Below are 7,767 nucleotides of genomic sequence, written 5' to 3'. Positions count from 1 at the left end.
TGCTTTTGGGTGAAATAATTGGACAGATTTCTTGAATTCTAACAAAAAAGCAAGAAAATCTTTTCATCGCGGGAATTATGATTATGTGGGGTGGGGCAAATGGTGCGCTTGCCTTCCAATACTTTTATGGGGGCAACATTTTCGTTTTCTTTCAAAAGCAAGAAAATCTTCTCATTTCGGGAATTCTTAATTATGGGGGGGGGGGGCAAAACTAAAATATGCGTGCCCCTCCATTTTTCTCTTTTTTTTTAATGAGGCTAAGGCTCGCTCTTGGGCTGGCAATATGGATTGGTCAGAAGTAACGTACATAGACCCTACATACTTGTAAGTAGCACACGTACATGCAAACGCGTATAAGTGCTCCGTAACGTACGGATGTACAGTACGGTCGATAAATAGTAAACACTGTAGAATACACGTATAAAATCAGTGCTGCCAGAACCAGGGGTGCGAATTGTTTTTGCCGACGATTTGTGTGTGTGTGTGTGTGTGTCCCTGGTGCAAAATAAATACAAAAAAAAAATAGAAAAGAATAATTATTTAGCGTCCGGCGTTGAGGTCGCTCGCAGACTGATTTTTTTTTATAGATTTCTGAAGGGGGTGCCCAACGCCCCCCCCCCCCCCCCCCCCGTGACGCCCATGCAATCAAACCTGTTATAGCGAGGTAAAGCAAAATGTCCTCGGGCAAAGCTTTACTTCGCCTGTGCTATCACCTTCCGAGATTGTAAAGCTCGATGCGCTAAAAACTGTCTTGTACACACATATTTTCTTCAGTGCACTCCAGCTAGCACCGCATGTTGTACGTGAATTTGTGTGTGTGCGCGCACACTGATACATGCAGAAAATGTGGTGGGACGGCCATATGTATACATGACATCATCATGACGTACGTTAGCAGGTGTGAGGCAATCTGATGCTGTGATTGTGATTCCCCATCTTCACACACAATTAACGCAGTCGCTAAATACAGAATGTGTCACATACACACACAGCATTGCGCAGATATTCCACACACCCATACCCATAACCACATACTAATCCAGAGACGATCTTGACACAATCACAAGCTAACAGATTCAAACATCTATTAATAAGAAACACATTCTTGATATTGGATTTCATTGGCGAAAAACATCTTCTTACCCATAAAGGTGAGTAATTCCCTCACACACATTATCAACTTATCTGTATTGATTGAAAGATGATGGGTAGTCCTACATGTAATTAATGTCTTTATAGTTATGCTTTCTTTTGTACCTACTGATGCAACGAGATATCGGCTATAACGAGGAAAATGAGTCGGTCCCGACTATCTCGTTATATCGAGTTTCGACTGTATCATGCTGTGTGAGATGAGAGCTGCGTGAGAACCACAGAGGTGAGTGAGTATACACACGATACAGTTCCGCCGCTGTGCGGCGCTCTATCATCTTCGGCGACCTGCATGCATGCACAAGGCAAGGCGCTTCTGCACTACGGGCGGACGCGGCGGCGACGACATGCTGCTGTGGTGTGAGACGCCAAGAGATGGGTGATGTTTACATGTACCGACTCGTACAAGTTGTATAGTTCTACTTCCTTTGCTGGCATCCATGCTCTTTGCTGTGTCGTCGTCGTCCCTCCTCAGCTTTTTCCTCGTTCGGCTGGCGCTGGCTGGCTACGATGACTGCCAATTGCAGACGGGCTTGTTTTCACTGACAGGAAAAATAGAGATGGAGAACTGTTGGTGTGTACGGTATCTATTCCTCGTAGAACCTAGGCAACAGTCGGTAGGCGGGGTGTGGCCCAGATAAATGCGTTTTTAATTATTTTGACCTCACGTGTAACTTAGTGTAAGTGTCGAGGTCTACCACTACCATACCAACCAGGGAGGTGGGAAGAGACCTCCCTGGGCAAACGTGCTGGGGGCTGGGTCTACCGATATGTGCACAGTTAGAAGTTAATTTCAGTTCGGGAAACCCACTCACAAGGGGGGCCCCTCCTTATAAGTAACCCGTCCCCCTTAAACCCCGTCCCCCTTATAAGTAACCCCCCGGGGCACCCCTTATAAGGAGTCTCCACGCTTTTTTGCAATGCAATGCGAAAATGAAAGGACTGCGGCAATTCGCTTGATTATGTCCATAAAGCTTCACAAGTTTCCTAGTTACTCACGAAATTTGAGCAAAATCGGTTTGAGGCATCATATCTAAAATCATGGATTTAAATGCGATGTCAAACGACCCATGCGAATGCTGAAATGCGAGCGATTACTGGCGCGATTGTCGCCAGGCGCGGCGGCGCGGCAATGCTTGAGTGCAGACGTGGCGACTGAGTACGAAAGTCTCCGTACTCAGTCGCCACGCCATTTCAAAACAGTATGTTGTCTGTTTTGAAATATTGCGTACATATATCCTGACATTGATGGCAGTATATATGCACATATATTCCAACATTGCCTGCTTTTTCTATAATTGATCCAATTCCTGATAATCATTAACTGCCTACATTATGTAACTTAGCGCAGACACCTGCATGTACATGTATGTGCCGATATTACCCATCTTCTTATATAATTCAATTTATAAAAACAAAACATATTTATATTACCCATCTATGTCATTTCCACACTAAAATACATTATTTTGTGCTTACACACATATATACATACATACATACATATATCTGCATGCTTAGCATACATATACAAACGTAATATATATGCATGCATAAGCCATATGCATACATGTATATGCATGCATAGCATACGTATACATAATAAACATTAGATTACATTACATTACAGACAGAAGTGCGATGGCGTTAAAGGCTTCAAGCCAGTAATACTGAAGATTTAGGGCCAGAAGTGGGTCAAACATGGAGTAAGTACTCCTATAAATTTGGTTCGTATTTAGCAAAATTTGGGAAAATCGCAATTCTGTCTTATAACAATTATTTGTTTTAAAGTATGAAATTATTAACAGGACACACTTGCCTGTATATTTATTCAATAACCATCCCATCAAGAAAACATAACAATATCTGATGGGTGTCGAAGAAAAAAAAAATAATATAACAACTTTCAGTAATGACATATTCAAACCGCTCTCAGCTTGTTGGTTGACCTCAGATGTGAAACAATGCTTGGAGCGGTTCGTTGATACTGAACTGAAATTCAGACATTCAAATCATAAGATTATCTTAACATATACAAGGAATAGAAAATATATAATTCGCATTAATTCATAAGGCGTAAAAAAAAAACTAGAGTCATATAAATATTGAGACATATTTTTGTTGGGGACAAGAGTGCGACTGTAAGAGGCAGGCTTCAAGCCTATCAATATAAAAGAAAAGTCCGGAAAAAAGGGTCACCTAAGGGAGTCGATTGCTCCTGTTGAATTGTTTCGAAAAAAATTGGCAAAATTCAGTCGCTCTCTTGTCTTTGAGATTATGTCATATTTAAATTTGTGCCAGAGGGGCTGTATATTGTTGAGCAACATGCTCTTACATAAAAAGGAGGATGGGCAATTCCGCGGTAACGGAATTACAAATCAGAGAATTTTGGCTCATGTTCTTTCACCCTGTATACAGGATTGATTACTTTGCCTTCTCTTGATACATTTAAAAGATGCAGAGGTACTCACACTGTCACCCCAAATACAAATTTGTTAAATGTTCTCACTTGGTTGGTTACAAAGGAGGTCTATGTGCGATGGTAACGGAATTACCAGAAAATTTAGTCACAACTTCAACTCTGACTTTGGGAGTTGTTTCTCTGAAATCTATAACACATACACTGTAGGTTGTTGTCTGATTTCATCTTTGATTGTGTTGACTTCAATTCAGTTGTATTGTTTTTCAAATATTTCATCACATTTTCAAAGCAGCAGGCTTTTTCCCTATAAAGTCAGTGGTAACGGAATTACACAAATGGTAACGGAATTACGCCTTCTGAAGTGCACTGGAAAAAATACACATTCTTGGTACTCATGTATTCTGAAATGTCTTGATAAAGATTGTGTATGCCTTTAGCTATAATATAACCACTAAATAAGTACTCTCTAGCCTTTGACCTTGAACTGGTACAAGTGTATAGGTGCCAAATGAGTTTTTGTTGTCAAAAAACATTAAATGTTCAGGCTAACGACCGTGATTTGAAGTCGTAACTATGTCAATCAGGATCTCGTAACTTCTAAGTACCACATCCATCAAAATTTGTCTACTTTCAAGTTAAGAATTTCACACTCTGCAGGTAAATGACATCTAAGACACATGGTAACGGAATTACGCTAGAATAGCCCTACACAAGTACAATTCTATAAATCCATTCAACAATACTCAAATTTTCTTGTATTTCTTTTGTTGATATCATGCAAGACAGATTTCTCTGTTTTCTTCTTCCTAAATATGCCAATAATTGACAATATGTGTGAATTACTTACAAGTATTGTACATAAATATTATGTGCACATGCATAAGAAAATAATAAAAAACTGTCCAGATTGACACTGAATTTAAATCTAAATCATAAAGTGCCAATTTACAGTGCAAGAGCACAGTGTGCAGCCCCATCATTGAACACAATGTTTGATATTAAGGATGACCACTAAAGATGCTTGAAACTTTTAATTTGTGAAGTGAAAAGATGCAGTTGTGGTTCAATAACAAATTACAATTCAATCATAAATAGACAAGAAAATTTTCTTATATGATTATGGTACTGCATTAGTGCTTAATCATTATTATCTATATGTTGTGGCATATATTATCACAAAAAACTTGTGACATTTTACTAATAGCTGAAGTTGCCCCCTGGTACTGTATATACCTAATGTAGTGCATAATTTGATAATTCCCTTACAGTGTAAGTCCTACTTAAGCCCACCAAAATAAAATGAACTAAACTACAAAAGGAAATAGAAAACAGCAAAATAACTTTAACAAACTACATTTTTTACAACCATTAGAGTCCACCAAATTCTGTAACAATATATTTCATAGAAAGGTAAGAGGGCCTCTTTTATCCATCTGCAGCTCACTGTGTTAGAGTTAGATTAATCAACCTGTGAATAATGTTAGTATTTACTTCTGACCACACAAAATTTCCAAATGACGTCTTCAGAAAAATAATCATGACCAGGCCTATAAATTTCCTACAAGTTTCCTGTCTCTGTCTTTCTTCTTTGACTTTGTCTATTTTCTCATCCTGAGTGTTGCCATAAATTTACTCACAAGAAGTGTGCATCTTCTCTTTTGCAGTAAGTTGTATTTTGACTGCCTGAAAGCAAATTATAAAATACACTGTAATGGCACTTGTATGAAAGGAAACTGGATTGTACAGCAAATGGTAACATGAAGAGTAAAGGTAGAAGTAGAAGCCCATTGACTTTAATATTTAAAATCTTCTTAGGCTGGGAAAGTCTCAGGCCTAAATGTTACATTTTAGAGCTGTATCACAATTACTGACTGGGTAAATGTTCATCACAAATGGTGTTTTTGTCTTTATTCCTTCTAAAAAGAAAGGATTAAAGAACAAATTTCAAAGGGTAGCAGATGCTCTGTATCAAATGGGCATGAAAATCAAAATACATGTCTCTGTGGAGGAAGATCTAAGAAACAGATGAAAGAAGGTCATAGTCGTACACTTACCATTAAAGATAAAGGACTTGAGGATGAAAACAGGACATGTTCAATAAAAGGTCAGACTATCGACTTGGTGATAATAAAGCCTTTAGCATACAGAAAGATCAAAGGTGTCACATTCAGTGGGCATCCCGTGTCAAGTAATGACTTCTATCACAGTGTGTATATGATCCTTCTCTTAAATTCTTGATCTTTGCTCACAAAAATTATCCTGTTCATTTCTCTCTGTCAGTAGCAGTGCTCTCTTTTCCTTTTAAAGAAATTTTATGTCCTTCCTCTTCTTTGTATTACCTTTGTTCAATTTATGCTGCATCACACCCATTCAATAGTCCCTCATCACTATACTTAGATTTTGTATGAAACCATGAGACTTTTTAGCAAGAAAATATACATTGATATCTCAGAATTCAGCATGATTTTGAACATTTGAGAATGAGTATCTGTAGCAAACCTTATAAAGTTATCAGTTAGCACACTCTCCATGTACACATGTAGTTCTTGTACATGAGAAAAGGTGAAAGAAGGGAGGAGACTTTCAGCACAAGAAGTCTTGTCAAGCGGGTACCCTGATGTCAGGACTCACTGTCAGAGGCATCCAGCTACACTGTATGCTGAGTCATGTCAGTGTATCATACCATACAGTTTCACTCCTTTACTGCCAATCACTAACACTGTTAAGCTCAGTAATAATGCCCTGAAGCTATTTCATGAACAGTTCACATACATATTGGCACGAAAGTAGGATATGTCATTCTCTTCCATATTAGATGTGCGTGTAATTCCGTTACCATGTAATTCCGTTACCACAATTACAGAAGAACTGAAGGAGATATTTCACAAAATGTTTTGTGACTTTTCAGGGAGTCACATGTAGAGAAAAAATTTACAAGGGGAGAAAAAAATCAGTGATTAGTTTGTTCAGGAAAAAACTTTTTTCAATTTTATGGTAACGGAATTACGTCAATTTGTCAGTAGATTTTGAAACTTTCTCCAAAAAATATCATAATGAGAGTGACTGAATGCTTCATTACATGTGATTGTTGAAGCATAGGAAGAAAGATGCGGAAGTATGGATAAAGCAGAGAGATATTTAAGTTGTTTCATTTTAAATTTTCATCTAATATTGTAAAATTTTAGATAAATACAATAAATAGTCTTCCAACTTTAAAAGTGTGTACAACAAAAACGAGGAAAGTTGTTGGAAAAGGGTTTTTTGTTTCCGTAAACACAACAATCCATCTGTATGGGAAACTGAAATTTCTGAGCATTTACTTAACTTTGAATTTTGCTGTTTTTGCCCTTCCCATACGGAATTGCCCGGATATGCAATCATTATCGTGTAATGTTGCATTCAGTCATATATATGACTGATAAACATATAAAATATAATTGTATCGATAGTGAAGGTGAATCGAGCCTCTCCATGCTTATTTGGTGACCCGAGTTGTTTAGGTTAGGGGGCTATTGGAGAGATCCGATGCGCCAAAACATATTGAAAGAAAAAAAAGAAGAAAATCGGGTCGGATGTGCAGATGACAGGTGCCAGTAGGGGATAGAGGTCGCTATGCTCCCCCTTACTTATAAGGGGGACGGGTTACTTATAAGGAGGGGCCCCCCTTGTGAGTGGGTTTCCCGAACTGATTTAGCCAGACCCTCAGGCCTATCTGTTACTGTCAGTACTGGCTCTGCACTGTCCCACCCAGTGTCTGCCATGCCTTAAATTTACCGTTTATTATTAATTAAACCTAACTTAGAGACATAGGTCTATGTACCGGTAGGGTGTAGACGGTCTAGGTCTAACGGTTAGGCCTATATATACAGCATACAGGCATGGTATTCACTGGACACCATCATGGGCATGGATGGTATTGCCGGACACGCACATTTTTGCGTAGGGGCCTACTATACGAACGTTAATGAATTTGACATTCTGTAATTTTACTATATGCGCGAGACTTCGTAGATTAGCCTCACAGAACTTTGTGTGGACCGAAATCGCAATAAAAAAACGCGACATAAGAATGTAAAAACATGAAGAAATTCACTTTTTTTCCCTCAAATTTATAGGTCTAGTTGAGTGACACGCACCTCGTCATAGTTCATATTTAGGCCTTGTGCATGTTTGAATCACATTTCGTGACTGGA

The 7,767-nt window shown here is 38.5% G+C and overlaps 1 pseudogene; it reads left to right on the top strand.

The window, feature by feature from the left end:
* Positions 1-1,519: 1,519 nt before the first annotated feature.
* Positions 1,520-7,767, top strand: part of LOC139742686 (uncharacterized) — a 33,572-nt pseudogene continuing 27,324 nt past the window's right edge.

This window comes from Diadema antillarum, unplaced genomic scaffold, assembly GCF_040938485.1.
Source record: "Diadema antillarum isolate AM-2024a unplaced genomic scaffold, OU_Dant_1.0 seq00001014_RagTag, whole genome shotgun sequence".
Taxonomy (NCBI): domain Eukaryota; kingdom Metazoa; phylum Echinodermata; class Echinoidea; order Diadematoida; family Diadematidae; genus Diadema; species Diadema antillarum.
This window is presented reverse-complemented; position numbering and strand designations above follow the sequence as displayed.